This window comes from Schistocerca nitens, chromosome 12 (assembly GCF_023898315.1).
Source record: "Schistocerca nitens isolate TAMUIC-IGC-003100 chromosome 12, iqSchNite1.1, whole genome shotgun sequence".
Taxonomy (NCBI): domain Eukaryota; kingdom Metazoa; phylum Arthropoda; class Insecta; order Orthoptera; family Acrididae; genus Schistocerca; species Schistocerca nitens.
The window spans coordinates 149,034,539-149,042,226 of NC_064625.1; the positions used below are offsets into that span (position 1 = coordinate 149,034,539).

The following is a 7,688-nucleotide window of genomic DNA, read 5'->3' on the forward strand; positions in this document are numbered from 1 at the left end:
TGCTACACATGAAATGTATTCGCAGTTGCGTATATGGACAACCATCAACTGTATAACGAAATGACGACAGTGAAAATTTGTGGCAGACCGGGAGTGGAGCCCGGATTTCCTGCTTATAGCGATCGCTTACCTTCAGGATGTCCGAAACGACTCACGGCCAGACCCAAACTTCTATATGTCGTCGTTCCTGGATCACAACCCGCACTCGTACATTCATTTTGTATATTCCCGTACAGGAGGCACATTTTAATTCAAAGTCGCTTGCCGGTGTCAGCGAGTAAATACGATATTGCAGTGCCTGTGATGTTCAGAATTGGGATACAATATTTCTTCCGACATGCATGCATGTCCATTGCCCATATTCGCAACTGTGAATACATTTCATGTCTTTTATAACGGCTTCATGTCTTTTATAATGGCTGTAGTCACTTTCGAAGGAACATTGCATCGCAATTCTGAATAACACAGGCACCGCAATATCCCCATATCAATGATGGCGATTTGCAGTACGGTTCTGGAACTCATACTGTTTCGAACATTACGAATTACCTCAAACAAAACGATTTAACGACATATAGTCAGCAGGGATTCAAAAAACGTCGTTCTTACTAAACACAACTAGATGTTTATTCACGCCAAGTAATGACTGCTACCGACAGGAGATCTGAAACTGATTCGATATCTTTAAATTTCCGGAAGACTTCTGACACTGTTCCCCAGAAGCAACTTCTAATCAAATTGCGCTCGTCTGAGTTGTGGGGCTGGATTCGTGATCTCCTTTCCGAAGGGTCGGAGTTTGTTGTAATAGACGGACAGCCACCGCGTAAAACAGAAGTGATATGCGCGGTTCTCCACTTTAGCGCTGTAGACACACGACTACATCTGACCTATATAAACCATTTAGGAAACAACCTGACCACCACTCAAACTGTTTGCAGATGATGCTGTGATTTGCCGCCACATAAAGTCACTAAATGATCAAAAGCAATTGTTGAATAATTTAGACAAGGTATCTCTATGGGGCAAAAATGGCAATTGACTCTAAATGATGAAACGTGTTAAATTTCCACGTAAGTGCTAAGACGAATCTGCTAAATTTCGGGTACGTGATGGATCACACAAATGTAAATGCTGTAAACTCAACTAAACATTTAGAGATAATAGTCATGCATCCTACCCCCATGAACCGTGGAACTTGCCGTTGGTGGGGAGGCTTGCGTGCCTCAGCGATACAGTTGGCCGTACCGTAGGTGCAACCACAACGGAGGGGTATCTGTTGAGAGGCCAGACAAACGTGTGGTTCCTGAAGAGGGGCAGCAGCCTTTTCAGTAGTTGCAGGGGCAACAGTCTGGATGATTGACTGATCTGGCCTTGTAACACTATCCAAAACGGCCTTGCTGTGCTGGTACTGCGAACGGCTGAAAGCAAGGGGAAACTACGGCCGTAGTTTTTCCCGAGGGCATGCAGCTTTACTGTATGGTTAATTGATGATGGCGTCCCCTTGGGTAAAATATTCCGGAGGTAAAATATTCCCCCATTCGATCTCCGGGCGAGGACTCCTCAGGACGTCGTTATCACGAAAAAGAAAACTGGTGTTCTACAGGTCGAAGTGTGGAATGTCAGATCCCTCAATTCAACATGTAAGTTAGAAAATTTAAAAAGGAAAATCGATAGGTTGAAGTTAGATATGATGGGAATTAGTGAAGTTCGGTGGCAGGAGGAACAAGACTTTTGGTCGGGTGAACACAGGGTTATAAATACAGAATCAGATAGGGGTAATGCAGGAGTAGATTTAATAATGAATAAAAAAATAGGAGTGCGGGTAAGCTACTACCAGCAGCACAGTGAACGCATTACTGTTTCCAACATAGACACGAAGCCCATCCCTACCACAGTAGTAAAATTTTGTATATCAACTAGCTCCGCAGATAATAAACAGATTGAAGAAATGTATGACACGATAAAAGAAATTATTCAGATAGTTAAGGGACACGAAAATTTAATAGTCATGGGGGACTGGAATTCGATAGTACGGAAAGGGAAAGAAGGAAAAGTAGTAGGTGAATGTGGATTGGGGGAGAGAAATGAAAGAGGAAGCCGTCTGGTAGAATTTTGCACAGAGCATAACTTAATCATAGCTAACACTTGGTTCAAGAATCATAAAAGAAGGTTGTATACATGGAAGAACCCTGAAGATACTAAAAGGTATCAGATGGATTATATAATGGTAAGACAGAGATTTAGGAATCAGGTTTTAAATTGTAGGACATTTCCAGGGGCAGATGTGGACTCTGACCACAATCTATTGGTAATGAACTGTAGATTAAAACTAAAGAAATTGCAAAAATGTGGGAATTTAAGGTGATGGGACCTGGATAAACTGACTAAACCAGAGGTTGTACAGAGTTTCAGGGAGAGCATAAGGGAACAATTCACAGGAATGGGGGGAAAGATATACAGTAAAAGAAGAATGGGTAACTTTGAGGGACGAAGTAGTGAAGGCAGCAGATGATCAAGTAGGTAAAAAGACGAGGGCTAGTAGATATCCTTGGCTAAAAGAAGAAATTGAATTTAATTGACGAAAGGAGAAAATATAAAAACGCAGTAAATGAAGCAGGCAAAAAGGAATACAAACGTCTCAAAAATGAGATCGACAGGAAGTGCAAAATGGCTAAGCAGGCATGGCTAGAGGACAAATGTAAGGATTTAGAGGCTTATCTCACTAGGGGTAAGATAGACACTGCCTACAGGAAAATTAAAGAGACCTTTCGAGACAAGAGAACCACTCGTATGAATAGTAAGAGCTCAGATGGAAACCCAGTTCTAAGCAAAGAAGGGAAAGTAGAAAGGTGGAAGGAGTATATAGAGGGTCTATACAAGGGCCATGTACTTGAGGACGAATTATGGAAATGGAAGAGGATGTAGATGAAGATGAAATGGGAGATACGATACTGCGGGAAGACTTTGACAGAGCACTGAAAGACCTGAGTCGAAACAAGGCCCCGGGAGTAGACAACATTCCATTGGAACTACTGACGGCCTTGGGAGAGCCAGTCCTGACAAAACTCTACCATCTGGTGAGCAAGATGTAGGAGACAGCTGAAATACCCTCAGACTTCAAAAAGAATATAATAATTCCAATCCCAAGGAAAGCAGGTGTTGACAGATGTGAAAATTACCGAACAATGAGTTTAATAAGTCACAGCTGCAAAATACTAACGCGAATTCTTTACAGACGAATGTAAAAACTGGCAGAAGCCGACCTCGGCGTGTTGGAACACGTTAGGCAATACTGACCCTACGACTTATCTTTGAAAATAGATTAGGGAAAGGCAAACCTACATTTCTAGCATTTGTAGACTTGGAGAAAGCTTTTGAGAATGTTGACTGGAATACTCTCTTTCAAATTCTAAAGGTGTCAGGGGTAAAATACAGGGAGCGAAAGGCAATTTACAATTTGTACAGAAACCAGATGGCAGTTGTAAGAGTCGAGGGGCATGAAAGGGAACCAGCGGTTGGGAAGGGAGTGAGACAGGGTTGTAGCTTGTCCCCGCTGTTATTCAATCTGTATATTGTGCAAGCAGTAAAGGAAACAAAAGAAAAATTCGGAGTAGGTATTAAAATTCATGGAGAAGAAATAAAAACGTTGAGGTTCGCCGATGACATTGTAATTCTGTCAGAGACAGCGAAGGACTTGGAAGAGCAGTTGAACGGAATGGATATTGTCCTGAAAGGAGGATATAAGATGAACAACAAAAGCAAAACGAGGATAATGGAATGTAGTCGAATTAAGTCGGATGATGCTGAAGGAATTAGATTAGGGAACGAGACACTTAAAGTAGTAAAGGAGTTTTGCTATTTGGGGAGCAAAATAAATGACGATGGTCGAAGTAGAGAGGATATAAAATGTAGACTGGCAATGCCAAGGAAAGCGTTTCTGAAGAAGAGAAATTAACAAATACATCGAGTATAGATTTAAGTTACTTCTGAAAGTATTTGTAAGGAGTGTAGCCTTGTATGGAAGTGAAACATGGACGATAAATAGTTTGGACAAGAAGAGAATAGAAGCTTTCGAAATGTGGTGCTACAGAAGAATGCTGAAGATTAGATGGGTAGATCACATAACTAATGAGGAGGTATTGAATAAAATTGGGGAGAAGAGGAGTTTGTGGCACAACTTGACAAGAAGAAGGGACCGGTTGGTAGGACATGTTCTGGGGCATCAAGGGATCACAGATTTAGCGTTGGAGGGCGGCGTGGAGGGTAAAAATCGTAGAGGGAGACCAAGAGATGAATACACTAAGCACATTCAGAAGGATGCACGTTGCATTAAGTACTGGGAGATGAAGAACCGTGCACAGCATAGAGTAGCATGGAGAGCTGCATCAAACTAGTCTCAGGCCTGAAGACAACAACAGCAACAACAACAACAGTCACGCATAACCTAAATTGGAACGATCATATAAATAGTGCTATGGGGAAAGGACAGTAATCTATTGGGAGAACACTTATAAGACCAAACACGGCTACTAAAGAGACTGCTTAAACTACACTTATACGTCCTCTTCTGGAGTGTTGTTGCGCAATGTGGAATCCGCATCAGATAGAATTGACAGAGGACATAGAAAAGCTTCAAAGCACGTCTCCTCGTTTTTTACTATTACGAAATAGGGGGAGACTGTTGTTGTTGTTGTTGTCGTCTTCAGTCCTGAGACTGGTTTGATGCAGCTCGCCATGCTACTCTATCCTGTGCAAGTTCCTTATCTCCCAGTACCTACTGCAACCTACATCCTTCTGAATCTGCTTAGTGTATTCATCTCTTTGTCTCCCTCTACGATTTTTAGCCTCCACGCTGCCCTCCAATACTAAATTGGTGATCCCTTGATGCCTCAGAACATGTCCTACCAACCGATCCCCTATTCTAATCAAGTTGTGCCACAAACTCCTCTTCTCCGCAATTCTATTCAATACCTCCTCATTAGTTATGTGATCCACCCATCTGATCTTGGAACATAATGGAGGCATACACTGCTGCGTCTGTGGGAAGTGGTTGTTTGACCGCCATTGTACGTTTAAGTACAATTACCTAAATCATGAGTAATCACAGACCAAACAAGTTAAGACAATTATAACCTAGCTCATTACAACTACGTCAAATTAACCAACAGATTTCGACTATATTTCATACAAGAGCTTCCAATGAAAATTAGTAAATTTCTCATATCGACAGTGCGAGTACGGAATTATGATATTTTCTAAGTACGCAAAAACACCTGCGAGAATACAGTTGGTGGTGAGATAAAAGATCTCATTGTTGGTTACAATATTGCATTTTCCTGTGTTTCTAAATCCACATCTACATGTCTAACCACTATGGGGTGCATGTCAGTGGGTACGCACCATTGTACCATGTATTTGGGTTTCTGCCCATTCATTTCACGCATGGAGCGTGGGAAGAATGATTGTTTAAATGCTTTTTTGCATGCTGTAATTAAGCTAAACCTGTCCTCACGATCAGGGATACATAGGATGTCGATGTATAGTCCCAGAGTCATCATTTAAAGCTAGTGTTTGAAACTTTGTAAGTGGAGTTCTCGGGATAGGTTGTCTAAAACCATGAGTCAGCCAGTTCAGTTGCCTCAACATCTCTGTGATACGCTCCCACGAATCAAACAAACCTGTCCTTTTCTGTATACGTTTAATAGCCCCTGTTGGTCTTATTTGGTACGGATCCCACACACTTGGGAAATATTCTAGAAGTGGTCGCACGAATGATGTCTAAGCAGTTTCCTTTGTAGGTTGATTGCATTTCCCCAGTACTCTGACAATATACCGAAGTCTACCATCTGCTTTACCCTACACTGAGTCTATGTGATCGTCGCAATTCATATCCCTACAAAGTGTTACACCCAAGTATGAGGTTAGCCGATTCAAACATTGACTCACTGATATTGTAGTCATTGTTGGTTACAATATTGCATTTTCCTGTGTTTCTAAATCCACATCTACATGTCTAACCACTATGGGGTGCATGTCAGTGGGTACGCACCATTGTACCATGTATTTGGGTTTCTGCCCATTCATTTCACGCATGGAGCGTGGGAAGAATGATTGTTTAAATGCTTTTTTGCATGCTGTAATTAAGCTAAACCTGTCCTCACGATCAGGGATACATAGGATGTCGATGTATAGTCCCAGAGTCATCATTTAAAGCTAGTGTTTGAAACTTTGTAAGTGGAGTTCTCGGGATAGGTTGTCTAAAACCATGAGTCAGCCAGTTCAGTTGCCTCAACATCTCTGTGATACGCTCCCACGAATCAAACAAACCTGTCCTTTTCTGTATACGTTTAATAGCCCCTGTTGGTCTTATTTGGTACGGATCCCACACACTTGGGAAATATTCTAGAAGTGGTCGCACGAATGATGTCTAAGCAGTTTCCTTTGTAGGTTGATTGCATTTCCCCAGTACTCTGACAATATACCGAAGTCTACCATCTGCTTTACCCTACACTGAGTCTATGTGATCGTCGCAATTCATATCCCTACAAAGTGTTACACCCAAGTATGAGGTTAGCCGATTCAAACATTGACTCACTGATATTGTAGTCATAGGATACATTTGTTTCGTTTTGTGAAGTGCACAGGACAACGGCCTTGCCGCAGTGGTAACACCGGTTCCCGTCAGATCACCGAAGTTAAGCGCTGTCGGGCTGGGCTAGCACTTGGATGGGTGACCATCCTGTCGGCCGAGCGCTGTTGGGAAGTGGGGTGCACTCAGCCCTTGTGAGGCAAACTGAGGAGCTACTTGATTGAGAAGTAGCGGCTCCGGTCTCGTAAACTGACACACGGCCGGGAGACCGGTGTGCTGACCACATGCCCCACCATATCCGCATCCAGTGACGCCTATGGCCTGAGGATTACACAGCGGCTGGTCGGTACCGTTGGGCGTTCATGGCCTATTAGGGAGGAGTTTAGTTTTTTTTTAGAAGTGCACAGTTTTACATTTCTGGACATCTAAAGCAGGTTGCCAATCTTCGCACCACTCTGAAATTTTCTCAACCTCTGACTGAATATTTATGCAGCGTCTTTCGGGCAGTACTTCATTATACATCTGCAAAATGTCTGAGGTTACTGTTAACGTTGTCCGCAAGGGTATCAACATACATCATGAGCAGCAAAGGTCGCAATGCACTTCCCAGGAGCACACCGGAAGTTACTTCTACATCATTCGAGGACTCTTCAACACAGATTATCTGCTACGTCCTCCCTGCGAAAAAATCCTCAATATAGTATCAAATTTCGCTTGATACACCATATGATGGTACATTTGACAACGAGCGTAGATGTGGTACCGAGTCAAAAAGTTTTCGGAAATCAAGAAGTACTACATCTACCTGGCTGCCTTGATCCAAAGTTTTCTGTATATCACGTGTAAAAGAGTGGGATGGGCTTCGCATGACCAGTGTTTTCGGAATCCGTGCTGGTTGACACGGAAGAGCTCATTCTCTTCGAGATACCTCATTATGCTTGAGTTCAGAATTTTTTCTAATATTCTACAACAAATCAGTGTCAAGGATAACGGACGGTAATTTCATGGATCACTTCTACTAGCCTTCTCGTAAACGTGACCTGCGCTTTCTTCCAACCACTGGGCACGGTGTTTTGTTCGAGGCGTCTATGACAGATTA

The 7,688-nt window shown here is 42.5% G+C and overlaps 1 pseudogene; it reads left to right on the forward strand.

Moving 5' to 3' along the window:
- Positions 1 to 6,644: 6,644 nt before the first annotated feature.
- Positions 6,645 to 6,762, forward strand: LOC126215579 (5S ribosomal RNA; annotated as a pseudogene).
- The last annotated feature ends 926 nt before the right edge of the window (positions 6,763 to 7,688 follow it).